Genomic DNA, 23,722 nt, shown 5'->3' on the forward strand with positions numbered 1-23,722 from the left:
ACAGCATTCATTTTCTGGTTGGGGCTCTGGGGAGGCCTCCCCTCCACCAGACTGGAGCGAAGTAAGCTCAGTATGTCATCCCAACGGCTCGGTCGGCCGATGACACATGGCTCAGGTACCACCATGAAGTCAGTCTCAGGGAGATGCAGACCCTTCATGTCTCATGGTAGCTGGGCCCTTAGCTACAGGAAGGCCCTTCACAGGGCTTCTCTGGGGGAGCCCCACAAACCCAGGCCTGGGTTGGGGGTGTGGGGAGGAGCCTCTGAGTGGTCTGGGCCTTGGAGTCCTGGGCACACCTCTCCAGGCTTCCCTGGACCTCTGCAGTGACCTTGGAAAAATCCCTTACACTTTCTGTGCCTCAGTTTCCCCATCTAGACATGGGAGGAGAAAGAAGTCAGGTTTTCCACGTGTGTCATTCATGGGCCTGCCTTGGGTACCCCGCCAGGTCAAGAGTGGAAGGGACAGATGAACGGCTCTCTAGGCATGTGGGCAGGGCTGAGTGTTACAAGCCCAGTGTAATCAGCACCTGATTCCAGGAGAGGTGGCAGGAGTGCTGCTGCGTGACGAGGACAGCAGAGGATGTACGAGGTTCTGGCTAGGTGCTCCATGTGGGGAGGGGAAGGACCTTGAAAGTAGGGGCCACAGAGGAGCTCTGAGAGGGGGAACTGCGGGCTATTCAGGAGACAAGGAGATGTCTGGCTGGAAACTCAGCAGAGCCCAAAGGAAATCTGCAGAACTGGGATCCTGAATGGATGTGGGGTTGACGGCAGGTTCAAGATCCCTGCCTCCCACCCCCCAGCTCCTGCGCCTGGCTCTTCACAGCAGCTCTAGAGGGTGGGCAGTAGGGGAGGGGGGCATCACTCTCTTTGAGAGATGAGGAAGTAAAACCCTTGAGAGGCAATGGATTGTTCCAAGGTCACAGGGCTTGAGAAGGATCAGAACCCAGTCATCTTATCCCTAATGCTCTACAAAGAAATTGAGGGTGCTGTGCGGCCTCAGACAGCCATCTCCCCTTGCTGAGTCTCAGTGCCCCAGCTGAAAACAAGGACATTGAACTTGGGAGTCTCAGCTCTCACCAGCACCTCCTTTCCTGCAAGTGGGGGCTGCTGGTGGGGCAGAGGGGATAACTGGAAGCCCAGAGCTGGACCTCAAAGAAGAGGTGATTTTGGCTGGCAGCAGTGGGGGCTGGGGAAGCCCACCCTGAGAAATCTTGTTTCATCCAGAAGTAAAAGGTAGATTCTAAAAGCAGATGGAGAAGGCGGTTTCCTTTTTGGCTTTTTGGTGCATCTGGAAGGAAATGGGGTCCACTCTCTGAAGCCCTTCAACATCCCTGGGGTTGGGGCCGGCAGGAAGTGGGAAAGTGCAAGCCACAACCCTGCCCGGCAGCAGGTTCCTGGGACAGATGACTCCAGGGTCCCTGAGCTCCCTCATCACACTGACCACCTTGGCTGCTTACATCTGCTTCAACTCCAGCCGGCAGCCGGCCTGCAGCTACACTAACAGCAAGCGACTCGGTGTCCTGGAACTGCTGGTGTGACTACAGGTGAGTTACTTAACCTTCCAGAGCCTTAGTTCCCTCACCTATAAAATGGGGCTAACAATCAATAACTAGCCCCCTTAGGAGGCACAAATCATGGGAGACTGTAGATGTTGAACTTATGGTGAACAGTACAGCCCACAAAGGCACTGGAGCTCTTGTTAATGATTGTTTTCTTCCCATCACCTCCACACCACTTTTCCTTGCTGAGAGTTTGGAGGAGAGTTCAGTTGCTTTCCTGCTGGAAGGGGAGAGGGCTCAGGACAATTAGACAAGGGGAGAACATTCTGGGTCCCCTGAGGTGCCGGGAGGTGGCCAGTACAGAGGGGGCAGTGGGAGATGGGGGTGGGTGGGTAGGCTCAGAAGGAGCCAACAAGGACTACAGGCAGAACATACCTGGAAGTCAAGTCCTGGAGGCCATCTGGTCCAACCCTTACCTTTCATAATTGGGGAAACTGAGATCAGAGGGGGCCTACACTAGCCTCCTAAGGCAGCCCCAGCAAAGCAATTACACTCTTGCCCAAGACCCAGACATGGAGCAGAATGCAGTTTAAGAGGCTCACAGAATCAGAAAATAGCCTTAGAATCACTGCATAGAAACTTCAATTCAAGGAGATGACCTTAGAATCTGAAAACACACAGTTTAAAAGTACTTAAAACCAAATGGCCCAATGTTAGAGCTGTGGATGCACAGAATCTGTCCAACTTTGAAATCACGGAAAGAAATCTTAAACTCACAAAGAACAGAACCCTAGAAGGTTCTAATCCAGGCTCCAGGAGTGGCAAAATCCTGCCCCTTCCCCCCACCAGTGCAGGAATCCTCTGTTCCCAGTGCTGACATATGGCCATTCTGCCCTCTTGAATGCTCTCAGCAACAGGGGACTCAGTCAGCGGTGCCCGCTGGAGGCTGGACACGTTCCTTCCTCTTGAACAGAGAGGGAAATAAGTTCTCAACAGGAGATCCCCACCTTGTACAAATGGGTTTTTCACCCCTCCTTGTTCTTTGGCTCTGGTCAGAAAGATTCCTAGGGAAGTGGAAAGGAGCCAAGAGCTGCCACAAAATGACTTTAACCACCAGACAGGCTGGTAATAGGTTTCGGTGGGAAAAAAGGAAGGAGAGGGGCGATTAATTCCAGCTTGCTATTCGATAAAGGAAATTAAGGCATAATACTGAGGAGGGAGCAGTTCTATTAACCTGCATGGAATACCAATGACTTCGGTCTTCTCAAAATTGCTAGAAATAAAGAGAAAACCCCAAAAGAGAATGTGATTGTGGCCCAGGGCTCATCTGGATTAGGCTGTTTGTTTGCCCTGGCACCCTAATGATGGGAATGAGGGAAAATTCCCCGTTTCCTGGGAGACGGCCGTGCCTGAGTCGGGGAGGAAAGGCAGGCCCACGCGTTGCCACTGGACCGCTTGGCAAAGAGCTCAGGGCAGAGGGGGTCCCCAGGCACCCTCCAGGAATAGCTCAGTGCAAAGGCCCTCAGGGCCTCTCCTTGTCCAGCACACTCCCTTGGTCTTGTGTTCTGGGGGGACCAAGGGAGGGCCAATCTTCTGATGCCCCCCCCATTCTAACTGGAAAGTCTTAGATCTCTGCTGCTGGAAGCCAAAAGAATTAAGCAGGGGGCCTACTGTACCAGGTGTCCTGCCAGCTGCCGGCAAGCCCTGCAGTTTGGTAAGACCCTCAGAGTTGGCCATGTCTCAGGGTGCTGGTCCTGCAGAGCTGGGGCTCAGGGCCCTGAGACCACCTACATATCTGAGGCCAGCCGCCTGCCCGAGGGGCAGGCAGCATGGGCAGAGTTAATAGTCATCGGCCACAGCTCAGTGCCTCCAGTCAGTGGCCCAGCAGGGCAGCTGTGAGGCCTCTGAGCCAGATCTGGGCAGAAGGAGGTAGACGGGGCTACAGGAGACAAGGGCAAAGAGGGAGCGGGGCAGGTGCCCAGCAGATCCTCACGCCCCAGTGGTGCCCTGGCCCAGACCTTGGTCACGTTTGCCACTTCTCAGAACCCCTCACCCTGAGATTCTGAGCCAGCATGGTAACTCGAACAAGATAGATCCCAGCACAGCTTAGGTGAAAGGAGAGCCACTTCTGAAACAGCCTACTCTGGGAGCATCCCACCCCTGCCCTGTGACTTCCACTCACGTCTGCCTTTCCTTCAAGTAGACATATTCTCCTAGCACAGATGTTTGGCAGATGCTGGTCCGTTGCCCACTATGGCCCTCCTCCCACCAGGAGCAGGTTAAGGAACCAGGGCTCAAATCCTGGCTTTCTCCCCTTAGTAGCTGGCAGGTAACTTGACCTCTCAGAGCCTATGTTTTCCTCGTGCAAAATTGTGATGGTGAATTCTGACTTGCAGGGTAGTTGGACGTGAGCTATGTCTATCAGTTGGAGCCTGGCACTTAGAAGATATTCAGAATATTCTAATATTCCAGAAAATAGAGATTAGAAAATGTTCGCTGGTGGAACTTCCAACTTTTCTCAGTTGCTCCCCCACTCCATAGTAGGCCCTCAAAAAGTTCTTGTTACAGTTATTAAAGGACATCAGGAGGCCTGGCCTCTTGTCCTGGGCCTCTTGGTTCTTCCTAATTTGGTTTTTCCATGTATATGTAGAAGGGCTGTTCCTTGGAAAGCTGCATAGGGGAGGGGGGCTGGAAGGTGTTCCGCTGCCCATCTCTGGCTGAATCATGAGCCTGTCCAAGGTCGAGCCCATGTGAGGCCGGGAGGCCAGAGGGTCCTGTAGGCACATCCACCTCATTCTCTGGGAGTCCCCTGCTCCACCATGAAGTCCAGGACCCCACCTCCTGGCCTTCTCTTTAGGGTACCCGGGGGACAAGTGTGAGGGCCACTTCTGGGCCAAACTCTCATCTGTCCACTGTACCTTGGGGTTTACAAAGCCCTTTGCATACACTTCCTCATTTAGTTCTTACAAATACCCTGTGAGGCTCAAAGATGGATGGGATGGGCCCAGGTCACACAGCTATCTATCTGCCCAGTGTTCTGCCCTGACATCACCACCCTAGGCCGGCCCAGTGGCCTAACTGCCTCCTCCACAAAATGAGAAGGACACAGGGTCTGCAATGCAAGTCCTGACCTGGTCTCCCCACCAACCCAAGCAACCCTGAGAAATGGGGGCGGTATTCTCTCAAGAACATCTCTGAGCCACCATGAAAATCTAACAGCATAAGAGATGCCAAAGGCAAGAAACACTGGCCAGTGGAGCAGAAAGAGCACAGCCCAGGGAGCCCCAGAGCCTGAGCTCCAGTCCTGGCCCTTCCACACTTTGGCTCTGTGCTTGGGCAGGCCTGGGTCTCCCCATCTGTCAAAGATGAGACAGGAATCCCTCCCTGCCTGCCCTCTGCAGGCCAGCTGTGCACTTGCCAAACCTACCCTCCTCTCACCTGTGCACAGCGTACCTGCCTGTGATCACCACCTCAGCCAGGAGGGGTTTGAGAGGCTGCCCCCTCTCTGTACCCAGCTCAGCTTGACCCATGCCCCCAAAAGCTAGCCCTGCAGTGCGTTCAGGCAGGCGTGCTGACCCTCGGTGCATGTCCACAGCGTGTGTTCTTGCACACGAACACACATGCCCACAGAGGCACACACGGCCCACTTGCATGCTCAGATGTGCACCGCGTGCCAAATATACTCGGACGCACAAGCCACACGGTGCACGTTCCACAGCACACGGACCACATACCCACACATGCGCAGGTGGCTTAGTATGACATTCGCACAGTACAGACAAATATGCATAGATTTTCCTGCCTCTCTCGTGACAGCCAGATGGTGGGATTCTCCCACAGGGCTACCATTTAATGCTCTAATTAATTTAAAAAAATTCTAGGTACGCGGAGTCTGGGTTTGTTCCAATGTCCCAGGCAGGGCACAGTGCAAAGCCAAGGAGGGAAGCAGGGCATAGGGGGAGGGACTGTGGGGCCAGGGAGTGGGAGAGGCTCCCACTAAACTCAGGAGAGGCTATGCCCTTACCTTGAGGGTTGATAACCTAGCCTAGAAAGGGGGGTTGGGCTCAAGAGCCATCTGCCCAGACGTGGGCCTGATCCTGGTTCCAAGAGTGCCCCACAACCCAGGATAGGGAGACACCCCTTCACGGCCTCCTGGCAGGGCTGTCTGGCCTCAGCAGACGGGCAGCTGGTCCCTGTGGAGGATACTGGGCTGCTGTCAAATTGCACTGCAGTTCTGGGGCTCACATCCAGATCCGAATTCACTCTTTAGGGGCCCTACTGTGTGACTTCAAGGCTCTATGGGAGGAAACAAAACACAGAGCCACCGCAGTCTGTGGTGTGAGATGGATGAGGTGGAGATGATGGGCAGGTCCAGAGGGACTTGCAATGTTCCCTGCCCTCCTGCTTACATGCCTCCAGGGACGGGGTGCTCGCTACATCTCCAGTAGCCTTCTCTGATTGGCCCAGAGTCCATCCTCTCCCAGTGAGCCCTGGCTGTTCTCTGGGCTACAAGGCCCAGGTGGTTCAGGCTGGCAGAAGCCGTACAGCGCGCGTCCCCAGGCCTTTCCTCTGACTTTCCCAGGGGCACATTCTTTGCTGCTGAGTGTTTGGGAAAACGCAGCAATAAATTTACCACTTCACTTATGAATAATTTGCTGTCAGGAGCTCTGCGTAAGCAGAGAACTGAATTAACGAGGCTTAATTAACATTAATGTTGTGACAGATCTCAACCCTAGTCGGAAATTCCCCACCCTCGCAGCCCAGGCCCTCGCCTGCCGCTTCTGGGCCCATGTGGGAGGTGACAGGCCCAGGGAGGGTTCTGGGAGCTGCTGACGGACCTGATGGGGGCGGAAGGGGGCTGCCTCTTTCCCAGGATTAGGAGGGATTTGGGAGCTGGGGGCTGGAGGCTCGCAGGAGATCAGCACGGGAAGCCAGGAGCCTCTGCGATTCCAATTCCAAAGGAGCTTTCAGGCTAAGTCCTTCGTCCCTGCCTGGCGCAGTGGCATGGGCCTCAGAGTCTGAGCGGCCAGGGCTCGAATTTGCCACTCACATGCTGACTCACCCCACCCCTCTGTTAGCAGAGGGCCAGGGGTCTTGGGGGATTCATGAGGTCACTCGTAGAGAACAGAGGTGTTCTGGGATCTTCATTCCCGCCATCCCATCCTGAGCGTGAGAGCGAACGTGCTCATCATCTCATCTAATCTTCCCATAGTCCTTTGAGCAAAGGATTGCTATAACCCCACTGTACAAATGAAGAACCCAAGGCCAGCTTTGGGCAGCGATCTGAGAGGGGCAGTGATCTGCCCGAGGTCACACAGATAGTCAACAGGAGTGAGGGGACCATAGCCACCCACTACACTCCCTGGAGAGCAACTGAGGATCCAAAGAGCCAAGGTGAGGGGCAAGTGCAGGCCGCAGAGGCCATGCTGGGGTGGGCGCAGGGCCCGGCAGCCATGTTTGTAGAATCAATCTATGAATGATGGAGAAAGGGGAGGAGTGTGTCCCACCAGAGGGGCCCACGTACCTGTTTCTCAACCGCGAAGATTTATTAAGCTGCCCCCTGAGTGCCCAGCCTGTGACAGGCTCTGGAAAGAGATAAATGCAGTGGAAGGTACCCACCCTCTCTCGGGATTGGTACCACAGTCTACTCTTGGCTTTCCCCCAGGGCACCCGGCTGCGGTCTGGCACAAGGTGAACACGCCATAATTTATCATTAATGCTTGCCATTATTAATATTAATGGGGAGGACACTTCGACCAGAACCAACTTTAAGGACCGGCAGGAAGCCCAGCTCCCATCCACTACCCTGCCTTCCAGGGTGCTGGCCATGACCCCACACGCATCCCAGGTCACTGACCAGGAAGGGCCATGGTAAGATCTTTAGGCTCCAGCCTGGTCTCCAGGTGGGGATGGGCTCTGGGTCTCGGGAACCCACGTCTCTCCTGAAGTACTGGCCAGTTGAAGTTTCAGTGTTAAGGATCTGATTGTGAATAGTATGGGGAGGAAGGCAGGGATGGAGGCTGGGCCAGGGGCAGATCTGCCTCCAGAGTGTGACCCCTCCTCAGCCCTGCCAAGCCCCACATACCCCTAAACTCTGCCACAACACCCTGCTCCGGGAGGTCTTCCTGGCCCATCCAGCCACCCCTCACCTCCTGACTCACACATCAGCCACATGACCTTGAGGAAGCCGCTCACTGTCTTCTGCCTCATTTCTCTCCTCTGTAAGACGGGGGATAAAACACGACCTATCTTACGGGGCTGATGTGAGGATCCAATGAGATACCACCTGGCACTGAGTAAAGGTCAATAAGTGATAGATGTGATTACTGATAACCCAGAGATTAGTGCAGTGGAGACCCGGCTCTCTCAGGTGCCAATGAGGAGCTAGGTGGGCTTGGGGGTGTCTCTGGTCTACAAGACTGCTCTAAGGCAGCAGGATCATCAAGGGGGCTCTGTATGGCCCCTGTACCAGAACTGGGATCTGTGAGGCCTCTCAGGACAGAATCAGAAAGAACTTTGTTTCTGGAAATAGAAAGAATTGCTGTATGAGGAGGTTTCCAGCCCAGGAGGTATGCAAGCAGAGGATCCATCTATTCATCTAACAAGCGTTCACTAGACTCTGCCTCTGTCCTGGGCCCTGTGTTGGGCATTGGCTGGAGGCGGGGGGGGGAGGGGGGGTGCTAGAAAAGAGAGCATGAGACCTAATGCTGCCTGGAGAAACCCACATTCCAAAAAGGGATGCTGAAGGTGCCGAACCGATCCCGGAGCGGGCCTGCCCACGCTGTCAGAGCCTAGAGGAAAACCAAAAGGTCTTTTGCCATGAAGAAGCCTTGGGAAACCCCTGGGCAGCTCAAAGAGGGGCTGAGCTCTGGTCCTGCAGATGTGAGGCTGGACCCCACCTGCTCTGAGCCCCCCATGGCCCCAGAATCCCAAAGGCATGCAGATGCCCATGTTCTCCTTGCCCTGGTCCACACTGACCACAGCTCAGCCCCAGCCCCCAGAGCACCCGCCCAGCCCGACACCCAGTGAGGGGTGGGTAAGAGGTGTCCTTGGGGGGAGGGCCCTGCGGCACAGGGTATGGAGAAGGGAGGAGTGGCTGACTCTGCTTGGGCAGGAGCAAGGGCATGATCCGTCCCAGGCAGGTGACAGGCTCATCCCATTGCCTATTTTCCTGCCCAGCAGCATCCATGCCCCCCTACCACCGTGGTTCCCGGGGAGCGGGTTCCAAGGAGCCAGCAGCCAGACCACCAGCTGCTGCCCCCTCCCCATACAAACCCTGGCCACAAAGCACCCTCTCCCCCAGCTCTGCCCGCCTGCGGTGACAGCCTCTTGGCACTAGCTCTCCCCTTCCCTCCATCTGTCAGGAATTGGTGCAGACAGACTGTGAGAACCACAAGAGGAAGCAGCGGCTCTGTTTGGACCCCTCCCCCTCCCCCTGCCTCCCCAGCGCTCTCCCCCTACCCCCGAACCCCATGGCCTTCTTCTTTCCCCCTCCTCCCTGTGTCTTCCTTTCCCTTCCATCTGTCTCCATCTTTTCCTATTGATGAAGACATTGACAAAGTGGGAGTGGGAGGGGAGAGGACCGTCCAGCCAGTGACCCCCACACAGCATGGCCACTCACTTCTTTTCAGCCCTTCATCCTGTGGGGTTGTGGGCTCGGCGTCTCCAACTGTACAACTGGTGCAGTAAATCCTTCCAGGCCTACCTCCCAGGGGACACTAGGAGCCCTGAGGCAACACGTGGAAAGGGCTTTGTAAACTGTAGAGCCTTGTGCAAGTGTTTGGTGTCCCCAGCTTCTTCTTATTTAATGTGGGAATGCTCATCTTGGGAGTAGCGAGGCCAGAATGGGACATAAAAAAAAAAAAAAAAAAATGGGAAAATGCCTTGAAGAATATAAATGACAGCAGGAAGGCAAGTCAGGGTCATCAAGGTAACGATCCTCACCATACTACTGTGAAGTAAGCGAGGAAGAGCTGGGGAGACAGGCTCGGAGAGAGCAGTCACAAAGCTATGTTAGAGTCTGGAACAGAACAATGGTCATGCCACCCGGCCCTGTTCACACCAGCACCCCATCCAGGATGCCCCAGCTCCTCCTGACCTTCCAAGGGGGCTCTCTTTCTCCTCCAGTCCTCCCCAAACATGGGAACACTTAGCCTTTTCCTTGATCTCAAGTGAGCCCCGCCCAACCGGCAGCAGAACCCGCAAGCAATGGGGCCGCCCTGCCGCAGACCTGGAGGGGGTTCGCAGGGTGCGGGTAGCTTGGGGCTTTTAGTTGTAAAACCAGGATGCTGGTGAGCAAACCATCATCCTGGATGGGAGTAAGCTCTTGGCAGCTTCCAACTGCTGGGCAAATGCAGGCATGGGTATTTCCCCCAAAAAGAGAGCAAAACCCATGCCCACTCCTACCCCATGAAGTCCCCAGGGGCCAAATGTTTGTGGAATTGTTCCTTCCAGAAAGGAAGTTCTGGTCTAGCCACAGTCTCAGGGCCCTGCATGGCCATATCTGACCCCAGCCACAGCACAGATGTGCCTGAGAGAAAGGGGAAGTGTCTTGGGCCCTCTGCCCCTTTCATAGCCAAAGTAACTTGAAGTTCAGAGAAGTGAAGCTGATTACTTGAGGTCGCACATTGAGTTAGGCAGCCAACATTCAGAAGACAGGGCCTGCTTTCCATCTGCAGATCCTCCCGGGTCCTGGCAGGGTACTGGCACAGAACACCCCTTTGGTGAACACTGGAGCTCAGACTCTCAGAAACACCGATGCCCCACACATACAACGTGAGGGGTACAAACAGCTGGCAGGGGCACTGGGCATATGCAAAGCCAGAGAGCACCCCATGCCTTCTTCTTACCTTCTCTCCTCCTCCTCTGGCTCTGGCCAGGTCCCCCTGCCCCATCCCCCTGAGGCCTGTGGTCTGGTGTCAACCAGACTCTTTTTTTTTTTTTTTTTTTAACGTTTATTTATTTTTGAGACAGAGAGAGACAGAGCATGAACAGGGGAGGGGCAGAGAGAGAGGGAGACACAGAATCTGAAACAGGCTCCAGGCTCTGAGCTGTCAGCACAGAGCCCGACGCGGGGCTCGAACCCACGGACCGTGAGATCGTGACCTGAGCCGAAGTCGGATGCTTAACCGACCAAGCCATCCAGGCGCCCCTGGTGTCAACCAGACTCTTAATCAGACCATCCCGGTGCAGAGTGGCAAGGACAGACAGAAACACAGGGATGGACAGCCCAGAGGAGGCCCAGACCCACCTGGGGCTGGAGGGAAAATGTCCCTGGAATCAGTGACTCTTGAGGTAAAGAGCAGTTGGACAAGCAGAGAACCTTCCAGGCAGAGGGAACTATATATAAGAGTACGATGCCCTGTGATATTGCTCCTCATTCTGGGTACTGTTGGAGCACAGAGTCATGGCATTTGGGGGGCAAGTAGATGGTGAGGTCTGGGGCTGCAGAGAAGCCAGGTGCATGTCTTAAAGGGCCCTGAATGTCAGTCAAGCAGACTTGATCCTCTGGGTGGTAGACGTCACTGTAGGATGCTGAGCAAGGACGGGACAAAGCCCTGCATGCTTGACAGCATTTGGCTGCTGAGCAGAGAACAGTTTGGAGGGGAAGAACAGATTTAGGTTGTCACTGCTGTACTGGTCTAGGGATAGCGCAGTGGGATGGGGAAAGGCCCTGGACTGGCAGGGCAGGGGAGGAATCTAAGGACTTAGCGACCCTTAGCAGTGAGGGGACAGGGGTGGTGCTGACCCCTAGGTTCCTAACCGAGGCTGGAGTGGTGTCCACGCTGTGAACCAGTTCCAGGGGCAGAAGAGACCCACCATAGCCCGGAGTGCTTATGGGCTGGGTTGCAGGTCACTGTGGGGTCTGGGAACTGCTGCCCTGCTAACTAGGAGACCAAGATGTCTGTAGAGATGGCACTTTACATCTAGGCATGGCACACCTGTCTTCACTCTCCACTTCCCTGGGAAGCAGGTCACAGTCACAGGAGGTGGCCGGCACTTACAGAGCCCAAGAGCGTGCAGCCTGCCAGGCACCAAGAAGCAGTGGCCCAAGAGGGGAATGGGCCTTACCTCAGGTCTCATAACATGTCAGCTGTCACAGCTGGGAAGGGACGCTGAGCAGGCTTGGGGGGTGAAGGGGTGAGGCAGTCTCTTGGAGCAGAGGCCTCAGAAATAGAGCTGATCACAGGCAGCAGGGCTTGTCTTATTGAAAAGGAAGATAGATTTTCTAACAGGAAGAGCTATCCAGGAACAGAAGAAGCTATCTGGTCAATTAGTGTGCTCCTTGTCCCCGGAGGTATTCAGGCAGAAGTTGGACATCCCCCACTCCAACCTCCAGGGCTGCTGAGGGAATCCCTGCATCGGCATGGGCATGGGGTGGGAAGGCTCCTTGGGCCAAGTGAGGCTGCAGGTCTAGCCCCAGGAGCCACAGCTCACTCATTCATTCACCGAACATACATTCACCAAGGCCTGCTCTGTGCCAGGCTGGGGACAGCGGGTACCAGCAGTGGGCAGAACAGAACCAGAGAAACCTCTCAACCTCCTCTACCCCTACCTGGAGCGGAGGTGGTGCAGCTGGAGCTGGGCAGGGGACAGAGAATGGAGGCCCTGGCTGCCCATGCTCCATGTCTTGGGTCTGCGCCCTCCCCGCTAACAGACCAAGCACCCTTATCTTCCTGGGCACATCTGGAGCACAGGGACAAAGGCTGGGCAGGGTCAGACACAACGCAGCCTCCTCCTGCGCCCCACCCCTCCCAGAGGTCTCTGAGGCTCTGGACTCATTTCCTAATGAAGTCCCTGGAAGGACTCTTCCTAATTAAATTAGGACAGTAAGTTCTGGCCTGGGGCCACCGGGAAGAAGGCGGGGACAAAGGAGCCTTTTTGGGGGCTCCCTGGCTCCTCCCATTCCATACGACAGCGCAGCAGCCCGGCACAGGAGGGGATTCCTGAAGGATCGACAGGAGACGGGAGCTCAGAGCAGAAGGTCAACGTAAACCTAGCAAGTCTTGAACTGAGCATTGACCACTCTTCGTGTTCTCCCTAAATTAACTCACACAGTCCTCCAACCACCCTGTGGGGTAGGGATCGATGGCTCCATTTTACAGATGAGACGAGGGCTCACAGAGGTGAAGTAACTTGCCCAGGGTCCCCCAGCTAGGAAGAAGTGAAGTATGGACTCGCCCCCAGGCCGCCTGGCTCAAGGCCCTGCTCTTATCTGTGTCACAGTGGAGCCTCTCACGGATGACACGACGCACGCACGCAGGAGCCATCAGAGGTAGGAGGGCCTGAGGAATCTTCACATCCGTGGCTCCCACCTAGTTGCACAGCATGCAGAGGTCTTGGTTAGGCCTGGGCCACGCCAGGGAATCTGAATTTCACAAGCTGCCCACAGGAACTCAAACTCCAGATCCAACCCTAACTCTCTCCCAGTACAGATGGGGAGACTGAGGCCCAGGGAAGGGCAGAGACTTGCCCAGATCACTCAGCAAGTCAGTGACAAGGAGAGGCTCCCTGGTTCCTGGTGTGGTGGCACTGAGAGCCTGGGGGGACTGGCTCTCAACAGGGTTCAGTTGACTGACGGAGTCCTCCGCTCCCAGGACAGAATCTGCAAGCGTGGGCAAGGCCAAAGGCCAGGGAGGGGGAGGCCAAGGGTCTGGGAGAGGAGGTGGCAAAGAGAACAGGAACTGTAACCACACAGGCTGGCGGACCCCTGTGCTGTGGTGCGGCCCAGTTCTTGGCTCTCTGGGACCCAGTGAGGTTTCAGGTGCTGTGCAAAGGCCAGGGACTACTCACTGCTCACTGTACAGAAGTCTGAGGTTCAGGTTCAAGGGACTTGCACCAGGGCCCCCAACCAGGATGTGGAAGAACTACAGGGGAAACCCAGGTCTGACTGACACTGGGTCAAGAGGCATGCTTGTTCCCACACCCTTGAGAAGCAGGTGGCTGTGGCAGGCAGGGAAGGGGAAGGGGAGAGGAGACCATCACCCATGTAGCTGATATGAAGTCTGTTCTGTCTAGTTCTAGCTCACAGGTATTAAAGAATCAGTCCAGCCACACTCAGCAGGAAAACAGACAGAAACTCCCAAGTGGCTGTAGTATGTTTTCTATGGTTTAGGCCACGTCCCCTGTGGGAGGGGTTGGATGTCACAGCCCCTGCTCTGGAACTCTGGGGCCTCAGGAAGGGGCAGCTCCTTGCGACCCCCACACCGTGGGCTTGGCCATGACAGACTCCAGCTCCTGTGAACAACCTGGCTCTTAGGGGAAAGCAAAAGATACCCAGAGAATTGGGTCTGAGAGGGATGCCCTACTCCTAATGAGCAGAGACCCCAAGAGAGGCAGGGACCTGCCAATGTCACTCGGCAAGGTAGGAGCTGGGGTGGGGCAGAGGTGGGCCTGGCATCTGGGTCAGAGTTTACATCAACCTCAGCCTTCGGGGTGGGGATAGGTGGGGGCCAGAGAGAGGGCTGCAGGCTGGGGCTTAGCGGGGAGAGGCTGCTGTGGCGTGGCAGGGGGCAGGCTGGGAACAGAGACTGCTGGCGCCTATCCAGCTACAAATAATTCTCTGCCACAAACACCCAGTGGGGGACTTTGGCCTTGGCTTGGCTCGGCTGTCTTGGCGGGCGTGGGAGGAAGAACGTCACCCTGACCCCGCAGGCTTCGTATATCCAGAAGGGTCACCTCCCGCCCGGTGCACACCCCCTCCTGGAGCACGCACACCTATACACACGTGTGTTGGTGCAAATGGCTGAGAGAGGGCTCTGTGGCTGATAGGGGCAGCAGGTGGCAGTTCGGGGTCCAGGAAGTAAAGGAGGGAGGGACAAGCGCTGGCCTGAATGTCCCTGGATTCGGGCCACCAGGAAAGCCCACCCTTGGCCTCCAGCTATTCACTCGAGCAGCTTAACCTGGCCCTGACGGGGCCTTCCTGCCTCTCATCAACTGCCAACTCTCTGATGTTAACCTGGCCTTGTCGGTGAACTCAGGCCCTCTCTGGATAACTAACCATGCCAGGCTCACTAGTTAACCAGTTCTCCTGGGCCCCTCTGCTTGGCCAGCTCCCTCAGACCATGCCGGAAGCAGTCGCCCTGGGGCCCCCAAAGCAGATGGGAGCAGAGTGGCTGGGTTCCTCCAGACCCTCCCAATCTGAGAAGCTGCTACACTTCCAGGCAGCCGGGTTCTCCCAATTGGCCAGTTGACCTACATCTCTCCCGCTACCATTCCAGGAGCTGCCCCTCTTGTGTCCTTGCTGGACGAAGAGGGAAACTGCTGACAGTCCCTCTGCTTGGCCGTTCCCTCAGCAGGGATCACAGGCTAGGGAAGGGGAACAGGGATGCTCAATTTCAGGGCCAGGTTCTGAGCAGGACATCAGCCCGCACACCTCTGAGACGTGGGCTTATTATCCTGTTTCCCAGACCGAGGATCTAAAGCTCAGAATAGAAGACCCACACCAGGGACCCCAGCTAGTCACGGGGCTCGTGGGTCTGTTTTTGTCCATTCCGCCACTATACCCAGCACAATCATGGGCACAGGAAAAAGGGCAGAAGGGAAAGTGGCCTGAGGAACCTGGGCCTCGGGGCTGAGTTCTGGAAGGAGATCTTACAAAGTCCACTACCCTCTGTCTGCCTGCCCAGAATCCACCCACCAAGCCGGCAATGCTCCTACTAACCCTTCCCAGGCAGTAAGGAGCTCGAAGGCCATAGGTCCCCCACCCCCAGGCCAGGACCGGCCCTGAGCCAGCTCCGGGGAGGAGGAGTCTGCTCAGACTGCTGTTTGCAGGGCAGGTGGAGCAAGGAACAATGGGTAAGGGGAAATAAGTTCAGAGAGGGAGAGACACTGGCCCAGGGTTACTCAGCAAGTTACAGGCCGATACAGAACAACGATTACAATGATGTGGGAATGGATTCTACAAATATCTGGAGAAGAATGAAGACTGGTTTTGTTCCCTTTTGTTTTCTTTGGTGGGGGGTGGGGAGTCCTTGAGGCCAGAACATGGTTGTCCTTTCTCCTTGCTTTGCTTTGCGTGGCCCAGATCTGGCTACTTTGTCTGACCCACGGGGCGGAGATCAGGGGGCCCTGTGCTCAAGGAGGTCCTGCGGGCCGCCTGCCTGGCCGGGAAGGGCTGTGGGGATTTAGGGGTGTGGCAGTGAGGTGGGAAAGCGTCACCTCGAGAGAGCACCATGGTAAGGACGGAAATGGATGTGCTCGGCAATGTCTTTCCTAAGAATTCATCTTAAGGACAAATGCACAAAGGTATACAGTACAAGGATGCGTATCCCAGGGCTGTGGACAACAGGACAAAAAACAGAAGCAACTAAACACACGTCTATCAATAGGAGACTGTATAGTTAAGTTATGGAAGATTCCTGCATTGGATGACTGACTAGCCCTGGGAAACAATGATATGACTCTACTGTTATTGACAAAGAAAGTCATGCTTGACGTGGGGAGAAAACAATTAGCATTAACATAGCCTCATTTTTGTTAAAAGAAAAAAAATGCGTGTGTTCATGCACACCCGCTCACAAGCAGAGAAAATCCTCTGGGAGGAGATGCTGCTTACGTGACGGTATAACCGAGGCTGACCGTCACCTTCTTCTTTTTGCTTCTCTGTATTGCTTGTGTTTTTCTTGAAATTACAAGTAGAAAATTACTTTTATATAATCAAAGTAATTTCCGTTGGAAAAATAAATAAAATCAACTGAGGTGGGGGGCGCCTGGGTGGCTCAGTCGGTTGAGTGTCTGACTCAACTCGGATAGTGATCTCACGGTTTGTGAGTTTGAGCTCCACGTTGGGCTGTGTGCTGACCGCTCAGAGCCTGGAGCCTGCCTCAGATTCTGTCTCTCCCTCTCTCTCTGCCCCTCCCCTGTTTATGCTCGGTCTCTCTCTGTCTCTCAAAAATGAATAAACATTAAAAAAACAAAGTTTTTTTTAAAAAGAAAGAAATAGTCTCCAGAGTGTCTGGGATAAAGTTCCTTGTGGCACCTCAAGGTCAGTGACCAGGGGAGGATGTTGGCCACATGACCATTCCCACAGACCCAGACTGGTAGTTCCCAGAGAGGCTTTGGGCTGTCTGTTCTGCCACGTTCCAAGGGGCAGGTTACATGTAGAGGGCACGAGTGGTCACAGGAACTGGGAGCCTCACATCCCTGCCTCTCCTGGGGGACTCTCCCAGTCACCACAGGGCATCCTGAGGTGCCTGATGTGTGCTGGGCTCTATACCCCCAAAGCGGCTAGCTTGTGGGCATCTGGGCTGGGCCCTCCCAGGGACACAGAGGTCACACCGGGTGCAGCAGGTGAAGAACTCACAGTCAGGGCCCCTTCCTGAACCACTCGGGCTGAGGGGCTATTCCTGGGGTCTGTGACACTCAGCAGCTTATGAGAGGCGCCAGACAATCATGGCTGGGGATTATAATTGCCGCTCAGGGGCCCAGCACATGCTTGAGGGCACCCAGGGGCCAGAGCCGCTCAGGAGGGAGCCAGTATACTCACTGGTAGGGGCTGGCAAGCGGGATGCCTGGGGTGCGTGGGAAGGAAGCAAGGCCCCCCGGGGCCACCCTCGTTGTTGTGACTGGGATGTGTGAGCGCATAGGGCTTCCTTTCACTTGTGATAGACTGCAGCCGGACAGGCGTGGCCCAGTCCTGCCACTGACCAGCCGGGCTGCCCGGAGCAAGTGACCTCATCTCCTGCAGCCTCAGCTCTTTCCTTTGTGAAGTGCCGTGATGATCCTTTACGGTACTGGCTGTGGGAGGTCTTGCATGAGAAAGTCCTCAGCAGCAAGCACACTCATTAACTCCTATTATAATTAACATGATTTTAGATGAGCAATTCAGGGGCAGGTAAGGCCCAGGGTGGGAGCCCCTAGCCGCTTCTTGTGCAGAAGCCTGTGCCCAGCCCTCATCCTGAGAACACCTTGTTCCCTGATCCAGCAGGGAAGAGAGAGGGCAGGGGTGGCAGGGGGAGGGGGAGCATGGCTGTCTTGATTCAAGTCCAGCCCAGGGAGTGAGGTCACCCTGGTTCTGAGAATGGGTCCCTAATGACATCTAGGGCCGATTTCTGGACACCAGGGCTTTGGTTTCAGTTTCTGAAGCCTAGGGCTGGAAAAGCACCCAAGTCTGCAGGGTGGGCACTAAGAAGCCCACACGCACATGCAAGGAGGCAGTCCAGGCCCTGTGTGACTGCCAATAAGCCACCGGCACTCTCTGGGCTTCAAGTGACCCAGCTCCCTTCCTGGTCCTCAAGGGCCCCCCATCTGACCAGTATCAGCTTTTCACCCTCAAAAGTAGGTGACGTTTCCTCGATCATGTTCATTCATTCACATGCCATCCTCCAAACACTTCCCCTGTGCCAGACCCTGTGCGTCACCTCAAATTGCTCAGACACTCCCTAGTAACCTGGACTTCCTATGAGGGGCTATGACAAGGGTGCACAAAGCCATGAGCATCCAGACACAGAAGAGGTTAAAAAGCTGGGGAAGGCTTCACGGAGGTGGCCATGAGCTAGGTGTTGAGGGATGGGTGGTCATCAGGGAAGTATGTGCAAAGACCTAGGATCAGGGACTTGCATGGGAGGTTCAGAGAAATGAAGACCACACTCTGATGTCTCGATGGATGGTCCTGATGACTTGGGCTCTTGAACTTTCCTGGAGGAAACATCTTTCCACTCATAGAGCAATGCACCTGTATCAGTGGCAATTTGCCAGGTCCTCAGTTTCCCTATCCGTACAGGTGGAACAGTAATCTCCACCTCACAGGCAATGGCCAAGAGAGGCCTTGGAAACTGTGGAGGGTCACACCTGTGGGAGGCTGCACAAGGAGCACCGTATGTTCATGCTCCATGGGCGTCTCCAGAGAGGAGTCCCTGCCAGGCTAGAAACCTGCAGCCTGGGACATCGCTGCTACTAACCCACTTCCTCTACATCCTCTGAGCCCCAGGCTCTCTCACCCCCACAAGAGCAGAAGAGTCCTGGGGAGAGGAAGAGTCTGAGGAAGCACCCAGGCTCCAGAGCAGACAGACTCGAATCAAATCCTGGCTCCACCACTTCAGCCTCATGACGTTGCCAAGTCACTTCTCTTTGGGCCTCAGGTTCACCATCTTTAAAATGGGAATAATAAGAAAATAGCCCTCACAGGGTTGTGAGTAGCAAAGCTAACGAATGCAAGTTGCCCAACGCGGTGCCAGGCGTGGGTTAAGTGGCCAAAGTCTGTTGTGTGGAATTCCCTCTAGGGAACTACTTCTTTCAGAATCCCTAGTGCCCAGCATGAGGAGAGCGGACAATGTAGAGGAGGATCTGAGACTGAGGAAAGAACAAGGACATGTTGTAGGAGCTCAGGAACAGGAGAGCTGGAGGACCAGGGGTCAGGGAAGGCAACCTGGCCAGGGGTGGCCTCTCCACCAGGCCTTCAAAAACTCAGTGATCTGGATTTGCAAGATCTGGAAGGGGGGGGCAGGTGTTACCAGCGCTGCTTAGAAGTGGGGCCCCAGGTCTGGCTTCCTGGGGGCGGAGCTGGCCCAGGGCTCTGACTACTAACCCTGGAGCCAGGAGAGCTGGATTCCATTTGGTTATATGGCTTGAGGGGGTACAATCCGGTCCTATACTCTCCTGCTCCCTATCCTCTCCCCAGGGGGCATCTCTCTGGCTTCACCTGCTGCTGGTATTTCCCCAGGGAGGGAAAAACTGTCAAGCCAGCTGCCCAATGACAACTAGGGAGGGTGGAGCCAACCAACCCTGAGGCCTACTGCCCCTGGGGGGTGGAGGGCGGGAGGGGGCTGCAGTCTTGAGAAAGCGGAGGGGCTCACAGAGCACAACTCTGTCCAGGGAGGGCCTGTGGAAAAACCCTGAGGGAGAGTCTTCAGCAAAGGCTCCCAAGGCTCACAGGGGCTGGCCCTGGGGGCACAAGCCTGGATCTAGAAGACAAGGAAGCTTGGGGCCTGCTGGGCAGAGCTATGGGGGCTGTAGGGTTTCCTTCCTTTAGCAGGCACAGCCAGGAGGAAAGGAATACAGGCCAGACCGGACGGAAACCAGCTTCGGGACCAACACAGGGCCTGAGGGCAGCCATCCTCTGCCTCTCCCAGGGCCCCAGGCCACTCACCCACTGAGACCAATCAGGCCTGTTTGGCTCATTTCTTCCCTCAACCCCTCCTTGGGTACCTTTCTGCCACATCCAGGTCCATTGAAATGGCCTTGGCACCACATCCACCATTACCGGGAAGCCCACTGGCTGAGGCAATCCCCAGTGCAGGAACCTTCCGACATCTGGCTAAGCAAATGGAGGCAGGGGAAGCAGGGGGCTCTTGGGTGACCTGCAGAGACCCCAGCAGTCAGGTTCCTAGAGACTCAGCGAAGCTCCTCCCTCCAAGAACCATCACACCTAATACCATTCATTGAACACCTGCTGCTCATCAGGCACATTGCCTCATTGGCACACAATCCTCAGAATATCTTTGGGAAGGAGAGACTATCGTCACCCCCAAGGCCTATCAAACAAAGGTCCCAGCTGGGATAGAAAACTATGTGTGTCTGATTTAGGGCCCCACTGAGTTACGATTTCAACACGGCTCCCTAAGTCCCTTCTCACTCTCTTCACTCCTGTATCTTGGCCTTGGGAATAGAGGGTAGCAGGGAGGGCTTCCTGGAGGAGGAGACACCCGCACTGAATCTTCTAAGACGGCAATAAGAAGGGAGCCAGGTGAGGGAGCAGAAAGAGCGGCCCAGGCAGAGGAAATGACAAGCACAAAGGCCTGGAGGTGAGAAGCAGCAGGAAGGCCAGAGTGAGAGAGAAGCTACAGCTCAGTGTTGCGGGCTCAAAGGAAGAGGCTGGAGGGGAGTGGCAACAGGAGCCAGTCACAGAGAGCCAAATGCAGAGAGGTCTAAGCTGACTTTATCCTGTGGGTATGTGGGAGCCTCAGGAAGGCTGTGAATGGTGGCGTTGCCTGGTCACATGGAGGTCTCAGTTCAGAGGGGAGTAATACTGTCTCTCTGATGAGTCCATCCAAAAAGGGGATGAAGTGGGGCCTAGGGTCTGGGGTGTGAGACCGGGGCCAAGGCCAGGCAGCCCTCTGAAGGCCAGATGCTGGCTGCAAGCCCCAGCTGGGAGCTGTGGCCGAGCTTTAATTATTTACAAGGCTGCTTCCCAGCAAGCCTCAGTGCTCCTGCAGCCTGGCCTTGCCCAGCTAATGAACTCTCAGCCATGGGAGACCTCACTGCGGCCATTTTTTATTAAACCTAGGATGGAGGGCTGATGGGGGCTGGGAGTACAAGGGCAAGCTGAAGAAGCATGAACAAGGTGGAAGAATTTGAGCACGAAACCAGTCTACCTGTACACGCAGCCCGGCCCCAAGGAGGAGCACAGAGCTGCGGGCATGAGGGAGGGGGTGGGGGGAGGCTTGATGTCACCTCAAGGGAGGAAATGGAGATCTGGGAGGTCCTGCCTGAGGTCATCAGCTGGTGCTTGGGGCAGCACAGGTGCCATAGTTGGCCGCCTGCATTCACACCCCAGCAATTTCACTTAAACATCAAATACCCATGGGCCAGTTACTTAACTGCTCTCTTCCTTTGTAAAATGGGGCTAATGCAGGTACTTCAGAGACTTGCCCCATTTTACAGAACCGAGGATAATGAGGTGACGCGTGTGGAATCTCGGCACAACGCCTGGGCCAATGCAAGGGCGCGGTAAGTGTTCACTGTTGCTGCTGTTACTCTGGGAGCAAAGGGCTGGCCAGAGACCAGAACCCCTGTCTCTGTCCCCAGACACTAAAAAGCAACAGGAAACTGAGGCCAAGGAGCCAACTGGCCTACGTGACCCAGGTCCACAGTCGGGGATCCCACCTCACTTTGCCTGCCTGGGCCGCCTCTGGGCTTCCTTGAGCATAGTCCTCAGGCTTCCAGCCTTTTCCTCCGCTTTGAAGCTCTTCTGAGCTAGGAGCTGAAGCCCCATGAGCACTTCACTTCCCCATCCTCCCGGCTCTACCAGTGTCTCCGGTAAGTGCCAAGTCCCACCCACTGTGGATGAAGATCAGGACTTAGAAGGCCTTGGTCTGAGTTCTTGCTCTAACCCTGAGGAGCTGTGTGACTTTCCGGGGCGGGGCAGTCGTTTCACCTCTCTGAACTCTTGTTTCCTCCTCCACAACATGGGGACCGCACCACCTATTTTTAAATGGTAAGCCTTGAGCGAATGATATTAGTTACCATCTTTCAAGGCCTGGCTTAGCTGTCTCCTCCTCCAGGAAGTCTTCCTTGGCCTCCTCAATGTAAAAGCTTCCTCCCTCCAGCCTCCATCGGGTATTGGTAGTCGCGGGCTGCATCCTGGCCCCGTTGGGAGCTTGCACTCATTCTGTCTCACACAGACTTCACTGACAGAGGGCAACACCCATTTTGCAGGCCCAGAGAGGTCCAGAGGTAGGGTGGCTCAGGCTCTCTCACGGGATAGAAGGGTCGGAGTGACAAAGAGGGGGTCAGGTATAAGGCAGAGAGACTGCTCAGGGAGGAGCCAACAGACTTGAGGGGAGGGTACTTCAAGGAAATGCAGGTTGGGCAGGCGGCCCACAGTGGGGGAAACTCCCCACATGAGGAAGCAAGGAATGACGAAAGACCAGTTTTGAACACGTAGCCCGACACAGTCACCCACAGCCCCCGTCCCCACTCTTCAAGATTTCTCTTTATGGCTCCTGGAGTCCCTTTCTAAGGAGGTGTAGACTCATCCATTCCCTTCCGCCAACCAACCCCGTCTGAAGACTTTCCATGCGTATAACCTATGATGCACTACTTGGCATATGAGGAAACACGCTCAGAAAAACTAAGCCAGGAAGGACTGATACTTGACACTAACAGCAGAGCCCCCACCCTTCCTACTCCAAGCCCTCAACCTCATTTGCTTTTATGTTCACTAACTCTTCACCTGCGACTCCACTCCATCCACCTCAGAAGAAAATCAGGAGCCCAGGTTGGCTGTGAGAGCTCTCCCGGTCCCATCTAGGGTCACCCGGCCACCCGTTACTTCACTCCTCCATCTTCCCCAGAGTTTCACAACAGGTCCAACATTCAGAGCATGGCTTTCCAGCTCCTGGGTCACCTTTTTGGGTCCTTCTGCACCACACTCCCCACTGCAGCAGGCAGTATTCCTAAGCTAGGAGGCATGTGGACATCCTGACCAAGTGCTGTCACTCTCAGCTGTGTGACCTTGGGCAAATCACTCAACTTCTCTGAGACAGCATCCCTATCTCTACAAACAGGGATGACAAGAAAAACCCGCACAAGACTGTTGTTGTACAGAGCCAGGGAGATAAGGTAAAACCAACCCAGACTCGAAGTTTCCCTTTGCTTGCCTCATCCTTGGCACTCCCGCTCTAAGGGGAACCACAGAACAACTCCCAGGGAGGACACTCACTGCAATATTTTACTCCAGCACTACCATTTTCATTGTTTCAATAGCCCTGAGAAATAAATGGTGAGGGTTATGACTGGGCTAAGAATTAAATTCAAGCTCTTACTTAGCAGCTCAATAGCTCAACTTAATCTCTCAGTGCCTCAGTTTCTTTAGTCTGTAAAACAGGGCTGTTCAGAAGATTAAAGGAGCTTATGCAAGATAAGCACTTACCACGGTGCGGGCACACAGCTAATGAATGGTCAGCACATGTTAGTCTCCTTACTTCCAATTACACGAAGAGAACTGGTGTTCAAATACAGGGCAAGAACGATTAGTCCGAGTGGTCAGGTGAGGAGATGGAGACAGGACGGGAAGGGCCAAAACACAGAACCAACTCTGGGTTGGGTCTGAGAATGAATCCAGAGGCTGACTGGCAAACCCACGGTAAAACAAACAAACAAACAAACAAACAAACAAACACAAAAGCCTCAAAGACTCAACACACAGTGTCCGTCCAGGTGTCCCTCTACCCATCCTGCCACTGTGTGGTGCTGTGGATCTGTCCACCTGTTGCCCTCCTGCAGAGCCTATGGGCCTCCCTGGCCTGCAGGAGTGGGCCTGTTGTCCAAAGTGCCCCAGTGCTGGCACAGAGCAGGCATTCAGTAACGATGAATAATGACCACCTGCGTCTGTTTCTAAAGAGCCCTGTTTTTCTGTTCCTGGAAATACACTCCTTCACGGTAACTGCCGGCGAACTCACTTCTGTCCCACAAACACCCCAGGAAAGAACTTGCAAAGCTGTAGCGCCCAAGTGTACAAACACCACGCTCAGCAAAGAAGGCCCGCCACGCGCACACGGCCAC

The 23,722-nt window shown here is 55.1% G+C and overlaps 1 protein-coding gene across 8 annotated transcripts in view; it reads right to left on the reverse strand.

The window, feature by feature from the left end:
• Positions 1-23,722, reverse strand: part of LRP8 (LDL receptor related protein 8) — a 79,329-nt gene that overhangs the window by 53,654 nt on the left and 1,953 nt on the right. The window lies entirely within an intron of this gene.

The sequence above is a fragment of the Leopardus geoffroyi genome, chromosome C1, assembly GCF_018350155.1.
Source record: "Leopardus geoffroyi isolate Oge1 chromosome C1, O.geoffroyi_Oge1_pat1.0, whole genome shotgun sequence".
In the NCBI taxonomy this organism is placed as follows: domain Eukaryota; kingdom Metazoa; phylum Chordata; class Mammalia; order Carnivora; family Felidae; genus Leopardus; species Leopardus geoffroyi.